Genomic DNA, 18,241 nt, shown 5'->3' on the forward strand with positions numbered 1-18,241 from the left:
GGGGAGGTCATAGAAAAAGACAAAACTAATTCAAGAGATAGGAGCAGGGGAAAATATCAAATCAAAAGATGAGGAGATAAGGAAAAACTAAAGATATATTCCAAGAAGGCAGGAGAAAGTCAGCATTCCAGAATAAAACCTCATTGAGGGAAGGCAAAAAACTAACAGGACAAGTGAATATAAAACTGAACTGTAAAAAAATTTAAAAAAAAATTAAAAAATGAACTATAAGAAATTATAGCCTTACATGAGAAGTATTCCTCTGTGCTGAAAGTTCTCAATTTAATACAAAAATGAGGATAACCAGAAAATTTCCTGTATCTTGTATATTTTACTATCTTTTCACTTGCTACACTGCCATTTACATTCACCTTCAGAAGAAAAATATTCCGTTTTGGCTTGTGCCTGCATCCACAGACAAACCTCCCATTTACAGTTTGCATAAACATGAAATCACTAAATTATGACCAGATGTTTTTCTTGTATATTCGAATGCCGTAGTTCAGGCTTTCCAGATCTTTTAACTCAACCTCTGATGTGCACTTATAATGTTTCTCCCTGGCTTTAATGTCATGTACCTCACATGCATCCCTTCACAGGACTTACCCAATTGATTGACATAAAACTCAAATTTGAAAACGTCTCTCTCTTCTGAGAACATGCCCAAAACCTCCCATTCCCTGCAGGAAAAGGTAGAAGCTCCTTAACATGGTGGCACAAACTCGTCAGGGCCTGCCTTCATCTTCATTTCTTCACACTAATGTTTCCTCAGTCGGGTATTGTTGATAATAGCCTGAAAAGTACATCATGCTGTTGCTTGCCTCTTTGCCGTTCTTCATGCTACTCTCTCGGTCTTCAAGTCTTTCTTCTCAGCTTACTTTCTACTTTCCAGGAAGCACTCTTACCAGGCCTTACCTTTTCCATAAATTCTCTCTGGCCACTCCGTCTGTATCACAGTATTTATCATTTGTTAGTTTATTCAAGACTGTGATCTTCTTGAGGACAGACTCTGTGTTTTAATATTGTATCGTTAGTGACCAGCATGTTGTAGGAACTCATGAAATTTTTACTGAGTGAAAGATCTTCTTTAACAGAATTATGAATGAATACCAGAGTAAGAATCACGGCTGTTTAACTTAAAATTAGAGATCAAGACACTTAACACCCTGTGAAGGTGAAAACAGCGTTTTTCCATTTGCTTACCTGCCGTTCAGCTTTTGCTTATTTGAGATCAGACTCACACAAACGTCTAAATTTAATGCTATGCTGAGTTGCGACTTTATGTGTTGAGTAGAATAGGAAAGTAAAGAAAGATGTGGATGTGGAGAAATCACAAAAGCATTAGTAAAACAAAATGTGAGCCTAAAAAATCCAGACATGTTTTTTGAAGAAAAGTTCAATAAGAACAATGAGAAATAAATCTTTCTGCCCATTAAAGTTGAGCATTGCATACCTACTATATTCAAGTCACAATGAAATATCTAAAAAATTCGTGGAACACATCATTCTAATATTCCAAAGCTGCATTTCACTTAGGAGATGAGTCATAAACTTATGCAAAGTTGTATTTTGAAAGTTACCATTGTGCTCTTAGTGTCTAGAAAGTGTTTGTCACATAAGATATTAAATGATTGACACAATAAATGTCAAATAAGTGAACTGGGATATTCAGAAAGACAAAGCTGGATGATTTGATATTTATTTTGTGACAAAAGGTAAAAATTTAAGAATGAAAAGATAGATAGATAGACATGAAAGGCAATTGCTAATCATCTGTTCAATTTTGAGTCAACAACTACGGTACCTTATAACAAAATGTGTCATTATCAAGGATGCTCATTTTTATGAAAGGATTGTACAGTTTGAAATGCTAATATACAGTATAGTTAAGAGCAATGATTTTAGCTAACAAGTCTAGGAACTCAGGAACTTATAAAACAGAATGACAGATCACACAGTCAGTCTTGAAAACATATATAAATGACCTCTTGCTTAAAAAAAGAGAAAGTAAAATTCAATGGTAAGGTAAATTGAAATTATTCTATATGCATAATTAATTAAGCCCATATAATCTTTTACCAATTGTATACCCTAGACTTCTTTTCAATGTGTTGAATACTAAGTATGCAGAGTCCTGACATAAAAATTGTAGCACAAAAATGTATTTGTGTGACCTTTAAAATATCTTGCAATAATTTCATTTCATGTATATAAAGTTAATGTAGTTAGTTGATATTTTAGAAGCACTACTTTATTGAAAGCGTTCGCCTACATTGATTTTTTGGCAGAAATTAGGTGATTTATCTTTTTTGGGTAGTAGAGACAAATTGTTGAAACAACTTTAAAAAATAACTACCTCATCCTTATTGTTCAAGTCTCAATTTAAATGTTACCTCCTGGAGAAGCTCACCCAGATTAATTTCCTCACAGTCCTCCATCAATTACATAAATGTTTTGGTTATGTGCATATCACTCAGTTCTCTTATTTTACCTAAATATTTACTTGTTCATTGTCTATTCTGCTATATGACCTCAAGCAAAATCAAAAGCTTTGTCTTTCTTAATGTCCTTCCTAACTTCAGCCCTCAAATAAGTGTTTTTCAAACATTTTTTATCTTACAGCACACTTGAACTTATAGTTAAACCTCTGCACACACTTAAATTATGTTAATGAAAAAAGAAAAAGAGTAAAAATCTATACTCACTGTTTTGAACTATTTTCAAAAATAATTTAATTAATGATCATGAAAAAATTTTGTAGCACACCTAATATCCTCTCATGACATACCAGTGTGCCATGACACACCAGTTGAAAATCACTGCTCGGAGAGTGCATATGTAATAATTACTGGGATAATTAAACAAATGAAAATTAAATGAAGATCACATACTTGGCAAATTTTTTAATTTACTACAAAATAATGCTGGCATCTATAGATACCTCTGTGACTGTGTTTGGTACATGCCAGAATATCTTATTTTTCATGTGGTTGTTTTTAATTTCTTCATAACTTTCTAGGTTTATGAATTAGTTATTTAATGCAGAGTTGACTCAGAGGGTAGAGTAAGGAGGAGATATTTCAGTAAAAGTACCATCATAGAAGGTATATAATTGTTCTGTCACTATAATCCGATAGCATCCATGCAAGAGATAAAGATACTTATTTATTTCTCTTATATTTTTGTTATGGTGAGTGTTTGTGGCTCCCTTTTCAATTCATATGTTTAAGTCCTCACTCCAAAGGTGATGGTATTAGGAGGTTAGAAGATGTGGCCTTTAGCAGGTGATTAGGTTGCCAAGATAGACCCCTCATCAATGGGATTAGTGTTTTGAGAGCTCTCTTGTCCTTTCAATATGAGAATACAGCAAAAATATCAACCAGGAGTGGGCCTCATTAGACATAAAATCTGCTAGTATCTTGATCTTGGACTTCAGAGCCTACAGAAATATAAGAAATAAATTTGTTTCTTTTTTTTTTTTTTATTAAATCATAGCTGTGTAAATTAATGTGATCATGGGGTACCATACACTAGTTTCATAGACCATTTGACACATTTCCATCACACTGGTTCTGTTTCTTGTGAGCCTCCTGATCTGTGATACTTTGTTATACTAACCTGAATGGACTGGGATCATTATTATGCCAGGTCTGGGGAGAATATAATCAATAGATCATCAAACAATTGTTGCTGGTTCCCATGTCCACACCGAAGTCCTGAGACAGTTCAGTGTGTAGAAAATTGACAGTGTCTCACAGGGTAGTATATTGTTTGTGCTTGGGCTGGGCCATATTGGAATTGGAATTGTCAGCTTTGGGGGGAGTAATTATGAAATCAAAAAATCGTTTTCCTTTGACTATGATTCAAAATTCTTAGGCCAGAAAGTAAAGGAGCAACTACAGTTTTCTGATGAAAATCCTGAACATACTACCCCCACCTAAATTTGGCATTCTAAATTAGAACTTTTTTTTGATGATGCATTAATTACCTCTAATCTTCATTTTCTAGTTGCTGTGAGGCTGTGTCTAGTCCAAATTGTGAGTCTGCAAAGTTGGCTTTAGCAACCTCCAGTGAACATCCTTCCCCTCCCAGTTGCTGCCCAAACTGCCTTTCCCTGGAGAGCCCTCCTCCTTTTTCTCTTCCCATCCACTTACGTGCTCTTATTTTCCCTTGCTGGCTCAGAAATATTCAAAGTTTTATTGTTTTGAATACTTGAAATCCCTTTTGTGTGTGTGAGTTTTCTCACCACTATCCTAAGTATGTGCATTCTCTGAACTACGTAAATGCACTGAAACCTGCTACTGCGGGGCTATTCAGCGTCACTGATACCAGCAGGGCCTTCCTCTACCAGCCTCCTTTAAATCCAGCTCTACTACTGCCTAGGTGCAACACACTGGGCTGTTCACTTACATGTATTTCATTTTTATTACCTTGAATTGTGAATGATGATAGTAATTACCACTTTATATAGTTTCTGTAAAGATTAAAGGAGCAAAACATATTTTATAAAACTGCCTGACACAAAGTAAGGACACAGTAAAATGCAATTCTTGGTGTTACTACAAAGAAGAATTGACTATAGTCCAAGCCCTTGTGGCGCTTTAGATTTTATTGGGAGGCAGACATTTAAGTAAGCAATTATATTTAACTATTGCCAATGCTGATAGAGTAATTTGAAAGTTGTTATGCCAGTACATAAAAGGGATATTAAGCCCAGCAGTATCATATGTCCCATTTCTATTGAAATGTATTCATACAATCTGCTAATAATTTCTCTCATTTTAACATCCAGCTTTCTGAAGACAATGCCTTAGCACCAGAATTTGACGTGGAAATGTTAGGATTTTAAAACTGATATATATTTCAGTTAATGCTGGTAGCATACTTAAAGCTAAAAGACTAATTAGAGAAATTCAGTGAACTATACCCTTCTATTTATGAGTGACTGTTGGAATGTGTACAGAGAAGTTCTATTTTTAACATGGTCAGACATATACTGATTGGATTAGAACAAATGGCAAAGTTAACAGTCAGGAAAGAGGTTAATGCCCTTCTGAGCCTGTCTCCAAAGTTCAGAACTGATCTATTTTTAAACAATGGATTGTGACGAGCTGTGGGCTGAAAATAGGTACAGATCATGTGTCCCAGTAGAATATAGAACGTCAGTATATTTCATTTTCACAGAACATGAATCGGGCTCAGAGTATAATCTTATCCTTTTGACCTTTAATTTGTCAAATAGACTGTTAGGCAAGAAAGCAACATTCATATGCATATTTATTTAGTGTAATTCTGAAACATCTTTTTTAAAGTACATACTTGTTGATTTTTAAATATCGTCTAAAAATGTACTTAGTTAAAATTAGCTAAAATGGCTAGAATCATAGCATTGTAAAGCTATGCCAGGATCTTATCAATTATCTGATACTCTACAGGCAAAAACTAGAAAAATTACATAAGTGAGCTAGTTGTGGTCACAGTGCCAAACAAAGAAATTGGGTCTTTCTCCTTGGGGGCAGAGCTTTGTCCATGAATCCCTACATTCTATAAAACAAACAGACAAAAACATTTATTGATTTCTTAATGTGTGCAAGATATTGATCCGGGCATGATGGGGAAGGTAACTTGTAAGATGGTTTCTAGTTTCAAAGAAAATGCTTATAATATGCTTCAAGAAACAAGAGACACATGGACAAAAATATAAGGAAAAAGTAAAATCCATTACTAAAGATACTAGAAATGCAGAAAGTCATATGGTTAATTGCCAGAGAAAAGCAGACTAAGCCTACTACGACCGTTGAGAAAGGTATGTGTTGGCCATGGCCTGGAGCAGACTGGCAAGGCCTCAGAGGCAAGACTTTACACTCAGTCTGGAAGCACATTTGGCATTTCAGTAGTTAAAAAAGATACAAAATGACATTTCTGGTAAAGAAAATAAGGTAAACAAAATAAATGTTCTGTATTTCTAAAATCTGATTCCTATTTAGCTTTTTTTTTTTTTGATCCAAAGGATAATGAAAATGAATCAAAAAATAAAACACTTTTTTCCCCTCAATTATTTAAGTTACAATTTTAGATATATGCAAAATATAAGCTAAAATATAAGCTTATTATCATTGTTGTAATAATTATTAATTTTTAAAATCAGGAACACTGTGTCTTTTTTCTATAGTTATAATAAGCATGAAGATTATTTTAAGTGATCTTGGGGGAAGGAACTAAATAATAGTACTCAAAGTAAAATAATTATGATAATTGGAAACCAAATTCAAGAGCAGCTCTAATTACTGCTAATAAGTCAGTGTAGTCAATGGCATGTATTAATATAAAGATTAGAAAGATGCCTCGCCCAATTCATAATTGCTAAGTCATGGAAAAAGCCCAAGTGCCCATCGATCCATGAATGGATTAATAAATTGCAAAATAACTAAGAAAATGCTACAAAAGCTATGTTAACTAGTGTGATGAAAATGTGTCAAACGATTTATGAACCAAGTGTATGGTGCCCCATGATCATACTAATGTACACAGCTATGATTTAATAAAAATAAATAAATTAAAAAAAATGTGGTATATGTACACCATGGAATATTATGCAGCCTTAAAGAAAGATGGAGACTTTACCTCTTTCATGTTTACATGGATGGAGCTGGATTCTTCTTAGTAAAGTATTTCAAGAATGGAAGAAAAAGTATCCAATGTACTCAGCCCTACTATGTAACTAATTTATGGCTTTCACATGAAAGCTATAACCCAGTTATAACCCAAGAATAGGGGGAAGAGGGAAAGGGAGGGGAGGGAGCGGGGAGGTGGGCAGAGGGAGGGTGATTGGTGGGATTACACCTGCAGTGCATCTTACAAGGGTATATGTGAAACTTAGTAAATTGGTAGAATGTAAATGTCTTAACACAATAACTAAGAAAATGTCAGGAAGGCTATGTTAACCAGTGTGATGAAAATGTGTCAAACAGTCTATAAAACCAGTATATGGTGCCCCATGATCGCATTAATGTACACAGCTATGATTTAATAAAAAAAAAAAAAAAAGAAAGAAAAGAAAGATGCCTCTGCTTTGTAAAGCTTATATTCTTCATCCAGGTTCCACACTGAGCTAAATGCAAATCAAGAATACATAATACTATCTGCCAGAGTTTTAAATTAGATCTATTAAAGGATTATATCTGGGATATAGTTGTCTAGCTTACACAAAGCAGTTTTTTATTGCTTAATTGACTTCCCCAAATTGAGTTATATAGCTAGGGTGTCACACTATTAAATTATGCAAATTATTAAGATATCACCTATTATTTAATTTGGAAGATTTCCTTGGCTGAATATACAGGAAGATAATGTATGTCAGCTAAGGCATTAGTGATGACAGTGGTGACAGCAATAGTGGTGGTGGTCATGATGTTGATAATGGTATCAGTGATATCAACTTTAAAGCATCTACTTTATGTGGAAGAGAACACCACCTGTTAGAACAGTAGAGTTTTAAGATTGTTGCAATTATCTGATAAATCATTTAGTGTGTTGAAATAGATAAGTATATAAACAATGTAATCTCAGAGTTCAAAAGTGACAGAAAGCTACTAACATAGAGCTGAGCTCTCTGAGTTGGACACATAGTGCTGATTTAATATATACAGATTTATCATTTGAAAGTCAAATATTAAATCTAAAAGAAAAAATATTACATAATGCCTCTGAAATCTCCAGCATGCCTTAAATCTGAGATTTAAAAATATTTCCCCTGTTACAATCCTGTACAGGAATTATATACCTATAATGCTTATTTATAATTGCAAATTAGGGAAAACAAATTGATTTTAATAGAAATCACTAGCGTAGTATCTATTTCCCAGAAAGCTGTGTGTTACATATTATCATGCTTTACAATACATAAAACACTTAGAAAATTAAAATTTGAAATAAATTCTCAATAATATTATGTTTATAATTATTGCTATTCTAGGAACTCTTAAAACTGATGTTAATATATTTAAAAATTGTTATCTTCTAATGTGAATCCTATACTTTAGCTGACATAAATTTGAGCCATTTATATCTGGCTAATGCCAGTGACCATAAGCAGGAAAATATAAAGAAGGTTAAAAATCATATCCAAATATTAAAGACACAACCTAGAAATACAGTAGAACTGAAGTTGACCCCCCAAGAGACTGTCAGAAACTGGTCAACGTGTGCCTACTGCACTGATACACATGTGTGGTGCGGGTCCAGTCTATAAACATAGGTCAACGTACAGAGACAGTGAATGTAGGGAGGTGGTCAACTATGGAGGAGGTTCTACTGTATATCTCAAATTGGAATTCTACAATCTAAATCATAGTCTTGGAGGAAAACAAAAGAATGGCCACATAAAGTAAGTTCTTATAAAAAAAGCTTCACAATAAATTGTACACATTACAAATTAAAGCAACACATACTTTTGAAAGATAAAAGCTCCCATCATACAGATTAATTTGAAGAAAAACATGTTTAAAAGTATTTTAAAGTAAATAAGCATACGTTAGCAGGGCAGGAAAAATGAATACCAAAGAAGAATATCCTAATTTTGCAGAATAATCTACAAATAATTCTGTTTAGTAATAAGAATTTAAGCCATAGTTAATTCCCTGAATTTTTTTAAGCCAAATGGTATGATAAATTCTTATTTGTCTGTTACAAATTTGGGGTGAGTTATTTATTATAAAGCTTAGTTTTTCTTTGTTCTAATGCTGCATTTTAATTTTTTCTAGTATTGTCAAAATAATTTTACATTAAATATGGGGGTCCGTGAATGCAGGTACATGTGTATGTGTATAAAATGATCAGGCTTGTGAGTTTATTTGGTTAAGTTCATTTGTCATAAAAAAAAAAAGCTTTAATATGTTTCAACAAACTGTTGATTTATCTTCAGTTCTGTTCCCTATGATTGAGCAAATTCAAATTCTTAAAGAAAACTATGTAAACTCTAGTGCTTAGTCACTCCCTTCATAAATTTATATATGCTAAACGCAGTGTGACAGTATGGTTTGAACTCTGAGACATAAAAAGAACACAGGTGGAAAGGCTGATCAAGTGCAAGCTCTGACAATTAAGTTTGGAAACTAATCCTAGAAAAAGTACTACATAGCTTATTACCGAATATCACTATAGTCACATTCAAAGTACCCTCCTTGGCTATCTGGTGACCATAAATGACATTCAGCAAGGTGGGATGTAGCAATTTTTCTAAGACGAGTTCATGAACTTAGTTGTCTGATCTCTTGTAAATTAAGTCAGGAGTTTAGTTACTAGTAATAAAGCAAGGCTGATTTCTTAATTGACAAAAGCCCCATAGCAATGTAAGATGTATTTGAGAACTTTTGAGAAAATTGAATGAGGGGTATATAGCAGCACTTTACTACTTTGCCACAGTTTGATAAATCTAAAATTATATCAAAGAAAATATTTATACATTTATATATGCAGTTGGAAGGAGGATGGATAACTTGACTTTTCCAACTTATTCTGTGAAATTAAGTTAATAATATCTATTTTTCATAGTTGTTAAGAAGATTAAATAGGAAAATATATGTATAAGAACTTCATAAAACATAAGTCCTTACATAAATGTAAGTTCTTATTTCTATCACAACTCTTACTAACTGACAGTTATCTTTGAATTTTAGAATGTGGTCAAAGATGAAAATTTATATAATTTTCCCTAAAGCTCTATACTGGAATGCAAATAGGGTGTTGAATTTTAAAAAATCTTTAAAATATTTTTCCATATCTATAATACAGAATATAAATCACTGCAAAAGTAATTTACTCTATAATCACTTGTTTTATAAACTTCCCAGCCTTTATCACTTTTGTACGATGATGTGCATTTAAGACTGGAGTTTTTCTTACTTCTGCTGAATCAGAGAGACTGGAAGGGGAAAGGAACAAATCATTTGTATCATTGGGATAAGAAAAATCCAGACAATTGTCCTGTTCTTTATATTTTTTTCTGACATTATCCCACCACCACTACCACAGTCTTTCTCTGAATTGCATTATTCTAGGACTTCAAAAATTAACCTTATGCTAATATTTTGTGATTCCACTTATTTGAAGCTCCAAGTACATGCAAATTTGCAGACACAGAAAGTACAATGTAAGAGAGGTTACCCGGATTGAGGGACAAGGGAAGGGCAGTGTTTATTTAGTGGTTGTAGTTTTTGTTTGGGATGATCAGAAAGGTATTAGGTACAGGTAGTGTGGACTGTTACTTGTCATGAATATACTGATCAATTATATACTTAGGAATGATTAAAACTATAAGTATTGTTATATACAGTATATTTACTACTGCATTTAAAAAAAGTATTATAATATCTATTCAATGTCATCTGAATGCCCAAGATGCTTCCCGGGCAAAACATTAAAGCAAAAATATCCTTCCACCACATCACTAAATATCTTTCTTGAGTTTGTTTCTTCCAAAACTGAAGAACTCAGAATATCTTGACATGTGTTGACTGTGTTGCTTGCTACTCAGCGTGATCCTAATGATATTGCTGATGTTGCTCCTGTCACAGCTTCCCTTTCAAAAGAGTAGAACAATAATCATCCCCCAGACCCCACCTCTGGTTGTCTGTGGTTTCCCTTTCCACAGTTTCTACTCTGGTCTGAAAAATTCCAGAAATACACAATTTATAAGTCGTAAATCGTGTGTCATTCTTGTTCTGAGTAGCATGATGAAATCTAACCCAGAATGCCAGTCCTTCCTTTGTGCCAGGGATCCAGCTTTCTAATCTAAGCTCCCTGCCTGGGAGTCCCTTTATAGCTCTCTTGGTTATCAGATCAACTGTCCCTGTATCACAATGCCTGTGTTCAGATCACACTTACCCAGTTGTGATGCTGGCAATTTGGATATGCCCAAGAGAAGCTGCAAAATGCCTGCTTTAAGTGAAAAGGTGAAAGGTCTTGACTTAATGGGGAAAGAAAAAAAAGAGGTCGCAAGCTGAGGTATTTAAGAACGAATCTTCTATACATGAAATTGTGAAAAAGGAAAAAGAAATTCCTGTTAGTTTTGCTATTGCATTTCAAACTGCGAAAGTCAATTTCACAGTGCATGAGTGCTTAGTTCCAAACTTGAGTGTGGAAGACAGGAACAGAAACGTGTTGTGATGAATGACAGTTGGGCGTGGCATTATCTGCAGTTTCATATGTCCACTGAAGCATGGAATTGAATAAGAGGGCTATTTCAGTTGGCAGATCTTCAGGAGGGGCAACTTTATTCTTCTTGTCACAGTTTTTCTACTTGCTGTATTAATTTGTGAAGTGTGTCACAACAAAATACCACAAACTGAGTGACTAAACATTACTAATATTTTTCTCACCATCCTTGAGACTGAAAGTCTAAGATCAAGGGTGCTGCCAGACCTGGTTTCTGATTTCTTCTGAGGTCTCCTTAGCTTACAGATGGCAGCCTTGTTGCTGTGCTTGTACATTTCTGCATTTCTGGGGTGTGTGTGTGTGTCAGAGAGAAAGAAAAGAGACAGGATTTTTGTCACCCAGGCTAGAGTGCAGTTGTGTCATCATGGCCCACTGCAGCCCCCAAGTCTCAGGCTCAAGAGATCCTCTTGCCTCAGCTTCCTGTGTATCTAGGACCACAGATATGTACATACCGTCATGCCCTGATAATTATTATTAATTAATTTATTTATTTATTTAGTGGAGACAGGGTCTCACTATGTTACGCAGACTGGTTTCAAACTCCTGGGCTCAACTAATCCTCCCACCCTAGCCTCCCAAAGTCCTATATCTTTTTTGTGTCCAAATTTTCACTTCTTATAAGGATACTAGTCTAACTGGATTAGGGTCTATCCTAATGATTTTATTTTAACATACTCACCTCTTGAAAGACCTTATCTCTAAATATAGTTACAGTTATATTCTGAGGTACAGAGACTTCACCATAGGAAGTTCATGGAGACATAGCCCATACCATTGCCAATACATTAAGGCTCATTAAAAACCTTAGTAACGTGAGATATAAATATTTATTTTAGTATCTCTGCCTGGTTTTAAGGCCTGGCCTGCTTTCCTTAGGTCCTTATGCAGAACAACATATACTAAACATACTGTTATGTACAGGTATTTCTATTGCTGATTTATTAATGATAAAAATGAATATCTGTGGATTATATTATAAATTTACAAATACACATTTTTTTACCAAATTCTCCAAATAACCTTCCCCCACAATTAAGACTTCAAACTTGGTCTACTATTTAGTCTTCCTGTTTTAATGATGTGTATATATTTTTTAATTCAGCATACTTCTGGACATCTGTTTGCTGTATTTTCTAGTTCAAAGCAATTTGCTTTTATCATGTCAAGTGGTTTTAATTCCTGTTTTGCAAATTATTCTCACACCTTGGTATGGACAACTGGAATTAAATTGTGCTGGTGCTTCCATAAAACAAATTACCACATTTGGGTGTCTGATAATACACAGAGCAGAGAAACAAAGTCTTAAGAACGCTCTCCTTGTCAATATACGATACCTTGAAGTAGAATTTTATATTTATTAGTTTTGATTTGGGTGTTTTTGGTCTGTCTTTACCCTTTTGTCTTTCCTTTATGAGCCACTGTGAGAGAACACTAAGAGAATTTTGTGTCATCTGCTGTCACCCTGCATAGTGCCTTAATGGAGCAATATGTTCTCATGTTCTAGGCAAAGCAGTGGGACTCTACTGAGACTAAATTAATTTAAAACTTCATTTGCATTCATGTTGTAAGGTTTAAATGTGATTAAACACCTCAAAACCAAATTAGATACATATGAAACCTATATCTATAGAAAACATTAAAATTTTTTAATCCGTACATCTCAAAATTCAGCTGTTCTGATATATTCTTTACAAGCAGACAGATCTCAGTTAAGCCACTTAATAAGAACGTGCCGTTAGGATGTTGGAGGGATTTTAGGCAAATTACCTTTGATTTATAATTTAAAAACTATTAGCTAGCAATTAAGAAACAGTTGGGTTTCAGAACATGCAACAGTGAAAAATTATAAAACTTGCCATTGTTTAAGAGGCCACTGTAGTCTATTTTTCCCTCACTGTATTGGATTTTTCTGAATATAACTAAAATCCGAAGTGGAACATGGTGTGGCCGTTGAAAAGAATGGCAATTCATATCATGTCACAATACTGGGAATATTTTAGGTTATAAAAATGATGAAGAAAGGGTATTGGATGTACATTATGATTACAACTATGCTGAGGTGAATAAGAGATTGTCTGAAGGGAATATATATATATATATATATATATATATATATACAAATTCCTTTCATGAAGGTGATGAAAATCCAGAGACAAAGATACACACGTAAATCTCTTCTAAGTAATGCATGTATGTATTTTTTCTTTTCGAATACTTTTAAAATATAAACAATATTGATTGTTCTTTTTTTTTTTTTGGCTGGGGCTAGGTTTGAACCCGCCACCTCCGGCATATGGGACTGGCGCCCTACTCCTTGGGCCACAGGCGCTGCCCAATATTGATTGTTCTTAATGGGATGAAATTAAATAAAATTAAAAGTAAGGCACCCTATCAATCCTTCAATTCTCCCTTTCCTATGTATAACTTCTTTAAGTTCCCCAAAATAAATATTGGAGATAAGCATATTTTATTCTTGTAGTTTATTGCATTTTGTCACTCATTTAGGATTTTCAATAAGAGTTATTTTTTTAAAGTAGTACATTTCACCAACTAGAGAAATAGCTCATTGTTAAATCCTCCCTATTTGACACAGAGAAATAAAGGGAAATACTTTGAATTTAAGAATTTGAAACGGAAAACAAACTTCTTAGTCAACATTTGGATACATGCTTAAAATATTTTTAAAGCACTCAGATCTGATTGTATGGGCTCATTTTCTTAAACACACAATCATCTTGCAATTTAGAAGACAAACTACTGATCGATACAAGCCAGTTGGGAATGCAGAAAGGCTTTCCTTCCTACTTTGTGATGGGATGTGTATATTATTTACAGACCACTTTCCAAATTTATCTTATCAATAGGGTAATTTTATTGTAAGAGTAATATATTTTATTTTTTGGCTCTACTCCAAACCCATGCTTACTATTTATAATTATCTTATATTGAATATACATGCCTATGTAACTTCCTCCCTCAAATCGACGTAGGCTTCCAGATCCTTATTTTAGGAAGCCTGGTTTCCATCCCTGACTGCTTATCATTTGGAATGTTTTATTAAAATGACTGATTTTTGAGTCATATCCCCTAAAAATTTAAATTCAGATGCTCTGAATCTGGATTGGAGCCTAGTAAGCCATATCTTAGACACATGCTATAGATAAGCCCACATAGTTACTGTCTTCCTCTAACCATTAACAAAGAAGAGAATGTCAGTGGGTGGGTTATCAAAACCATTTTTTTCCCCCTATTGGTGCTAATCTACCATATAGCCATGATAAGGGCCATGGCCCACGGAGTCCTGAGTACATCCTGATTTAGGAATAATGCTGAGTATATTCATTCCTGCTCAGGAATGGTCCTACCTTGTACCTACAGACTTGACCTCACCCAAGCATCTTCTATGTGTCAAGCTCTGTGTCAGATGCTTCATTTCAAAATTGCCGTCTCCTAGGGGCTCAGGACTGGTCAGAAGCTACAGGAGCTTAGAGGGCCTCATCTCAAGATATAGATAGTTTATTTTATTCTTTTAATTTTTAAATTTTAATTTTCATCTCACAAACTTCATGTAGTGTTCTTAGAAGTAATGATTGCAGGTGGCTTTACTAAAGCTTTTCAGTGATCTTGCAAATCTTATGATCTAAATATTTTCTTTCCCAGAGTTAAACCATGTTTTTTATTTTTCTATTTAAGTATCACCTTTCTCTTCAAGTTATCAATGAATATCAAAAAATTATACTTCATGTTTGTTTTGCTAAATTTTTTATTAAATAAAACTTTAATATGAAGAAATAGATCTAGAAATGTATTCTACAATTTTGTTTTTCAAATTCTTTTGCGTATCACATGATGCTTATTCTACAACAGTAGAACAATCCATTACCTCATCATCTGGTGGAAATGTAAAGTATTTCATATATGTATATATTACATATGTAAATTTTATGTTTTTCAGCAGTTACACTTACAGATAAAAAAGAGAAATTAAGTGTAATAAATTTTATTAACCAACATCACGCTGTGTAATTCTATTTCTATGAAGTTCTACAACTGGCAAAACTAATCTATGGCTGCATACTACTTAATCTCAAATGTTTCTGGGGGAAAAAAAATCTATAGAAGGAAAGCAAATACCCAATCAAATTAGCTTAATGTTAATGAGCAATGGATCTAGGCAAAAGGTATGTGGGTGATCTTGGTAGTATTCTTTTTCTTGCAACTCTTCTGTAAGTTTGAAATTATTTCCAAATCAAAGTTAATAAAAATAACTAATCTAAGGTAGAAAAATCAAAACGATGGTTGCCCATGGAGGGTGAAGGCAGAGATTGCCTGGGAATGAGCAGGAGGGCATCCTGGGATGCTGGCAATGTTCTGCGTCTTAGCAGGGGTTTGGGTGACATACTGTGTGCATTTATCAAACCACATAAAATGGTACTCTTAAGATTACTGCATTTCACTGCATGTAAAGTAAACATGACTTCAATAAAAAAGCAAATATTTAACTTAATGATATTAATACCAAAGTATTTAAAGGCAAAGTATACTGATGTCTGCAACTTACTATCCAATGCATAAAAAAAGGCACAAATGGATGAATGGGAAGAAACATAGATGGACAGATGTGTAATAAAGTGAAAATAGTAAAATGTTCATTATAAAATCCAAAAAAGAATTTATTAACCAAGTATATCCAAATGTTATAATTTCCACCTTCAATCAATATAAAAACATCATTAATGAGAGGGTTTTTTTTTTTTTTTTTTTGGTTTTTGGCCGGGGCTGGGTTTGAACCCGCCACCTCTGGCATATGGGACCAGCGCCCTACTCCTTGAGCCACAGGCGCCGCCCAATGAGAGGGTTTACATTCCTTTTTCAGGAAGTCTTCACAGTCTGGTGTGTATTTTTGTATTTACAGCACATCTTGCTTTGGATGCTAACTTTTTCTCAGAAATGCTTACTCTCCATGTAGATTTAAAATTTACAGTTGAAAAAGTACCTTCAACCTATCCAGGATTTTCCAGGCATAATTCAAAGTTTTCTAAAATCTGAACTGTTAGTTTTTAACTTTAAACTTAAATGGGTTAAAATTAAATGAATTAAAAATCCATTTCTCACTCACACTGGCCACATTTCAAGTGAATAATAATTCCATCTATGTAGTGACTACCATTTTTTTTTTTTTTTTTTTGTGGTTTTTGGCCGGGGCTGGGTTTGAACCCACCACCTCTGGCATATGGGACAGGCGCCCTACTCCTTGAGCCACAGGCGCCACCCCAGTGACTACCATTTTTGACAACATGGTTCCAGGAACACACAGCAGAACTTTAAATATTAGTAGGTTTGACTTTCTACATGCTGTGATTTGTCAAATAACAATCACTTTGAGATGTATTAGGCTCATTTTTAAGATTGGGTAAATAGGTTAAGCATCCCTAATATGAAACCCCCAAATTAAAAAATTCTCCAAATCTGAAACTTGTTGAGAACTTCCATGATCCTGCAAGTGGAAAAATTACACACCGGGCCTCATGTGACCAGTTAAAGTCAATACTTTGTTTCATATATGACTTTCTACATGCTGTGATTTGTCAAATAACAATCACTTTGAGATGTATTAGGCTCATTTTTAAGATTGGGTAAATAGGTTAAGCATCCCTAATATTAAACCCCCAAATTAAAAATTCTCCAAATCTGAAACTTGTTGAGAACTTCCATGATCCTACAAGTGGAAAAATTACACACCGGGCCTCATGTGACCAGTTACAGTCAATACTTTGTTTCATATACAAAACTATTAAAAAATATTATGTAAAATTACTTTCAGGCTATGTGTAAATAAAATGTAAATGAATTTCATAGACTTAAGTACAATCCCCAAAATATATTATTATATAATACAAATATTTCAAAATCTAAAAACATCTGAAATATAAAACATTCTTTCCCAAGGATTTTGGATAAGGGATACTCAATCTGAATTTCATTGGATTGTCATTGTAGTTAAATAGAAAACACAAAGCATTTGGTCATTATACTATATTTGGACCAGTAGTACTTACCCTCTTTCTAATAATAGCCCCTTTGAAAATTTATTGAAAGCTGCCATCTGTATAATATAAAACACATTCGCAGTGTATACCTATTTGCATATAATTTTAGCAGGTTGGGGGCAGCCAGCAGAAGCCCAGTAACACTCTTGTTGAGAGTCATTAGGGCTCATGTTTACAATTCTTGCATTTTAAAATTTGTTGTATAAATTCACCTACCAAGTCGCCATCATTCCCCTTACATCATTTGTGAATGTTTCATGGAGTTTTTAGAGGAAACGGGCTCATGTTGACCAGGAAACTTGCTTACCAATACCATGCTGAACCCTTTAGTCATGCTTCAAGATCTCGTCTTTTTCCTCCATATTTACCTTTTACATAATTGTTTGGTGAGGCACAGTGGAAATGTTTCTTATTTGCCTGTCATGTGAATGAATGTTGATAATTGAAGATAAAGTTAAGTTGGTATATAAAATAAACATTATTTTTCTTTTCAAAAATGTGTTACTATTGTTAAAGCAGCTATCTTTGCACAGAAAATCTTGAATTACATATAATAGGACCAAAGAAAGGTTTTTTTGTGTAAATTTTTAAACTAGAACCACGATTTTTAATGAATCCCACAAAAGCAAATATATTGCCATTAAATAATCTCCATGAAAATATGTATACTGTATGAAACGTGGCATTCAAATTGATCAAAAATATACATATGATATGATTGTATATCTGGAAAACACTAGGGACTCTACTACAAAACTCTTAGAAGTGATCAAGGAATACAGCAGCATCTCAGGTTACAAAATCAACATTCATAAATCGGTAGCCTTTATATATACCAACAATGGTCAAGTTGAAAAAACAGTTAAGGACTCTATCCCATTCACAGTAGTGCCAAAGAAGATGAAATATTTGAGAATTTATCTAACAAAGGATGTGAAAGATCTCTATAAAGAGAACTATGAAACTCTAAGAAAAGA

General features: G+C 33.8%; 1 protein-coding gene across 2 annotated transcripts in view; it reads left to right on the plus strand.

Moving 5' to 3' along the window:
* The window catches only part of HCN1 (hyperpolarization activated cyclic nucleotide gated potassium channel 1), a 452,074-nt gene that overhangs the window by 374,823 nt on the left and 59,010 nt on the right, over positions 1-18,241 (plus strand). The gene's annotated exons all lie outside the window — the stretch shown is intronic.

This window comes from Nycticebus coucang, chromosome 1, assembly GCF_027406575.1.
Source record: "Nycticebus coucang isolate mNycCou1 chromosome 1, mNycCou1.pri, whole genome shotgun sequence".
In the NCBI taxonomy this organism is placed as follows: Eukaryota; Metazoa; Chordata; class Mammalia; order Primates; family Lorisidae; genus Nycticebus; species Nycticebus coucang.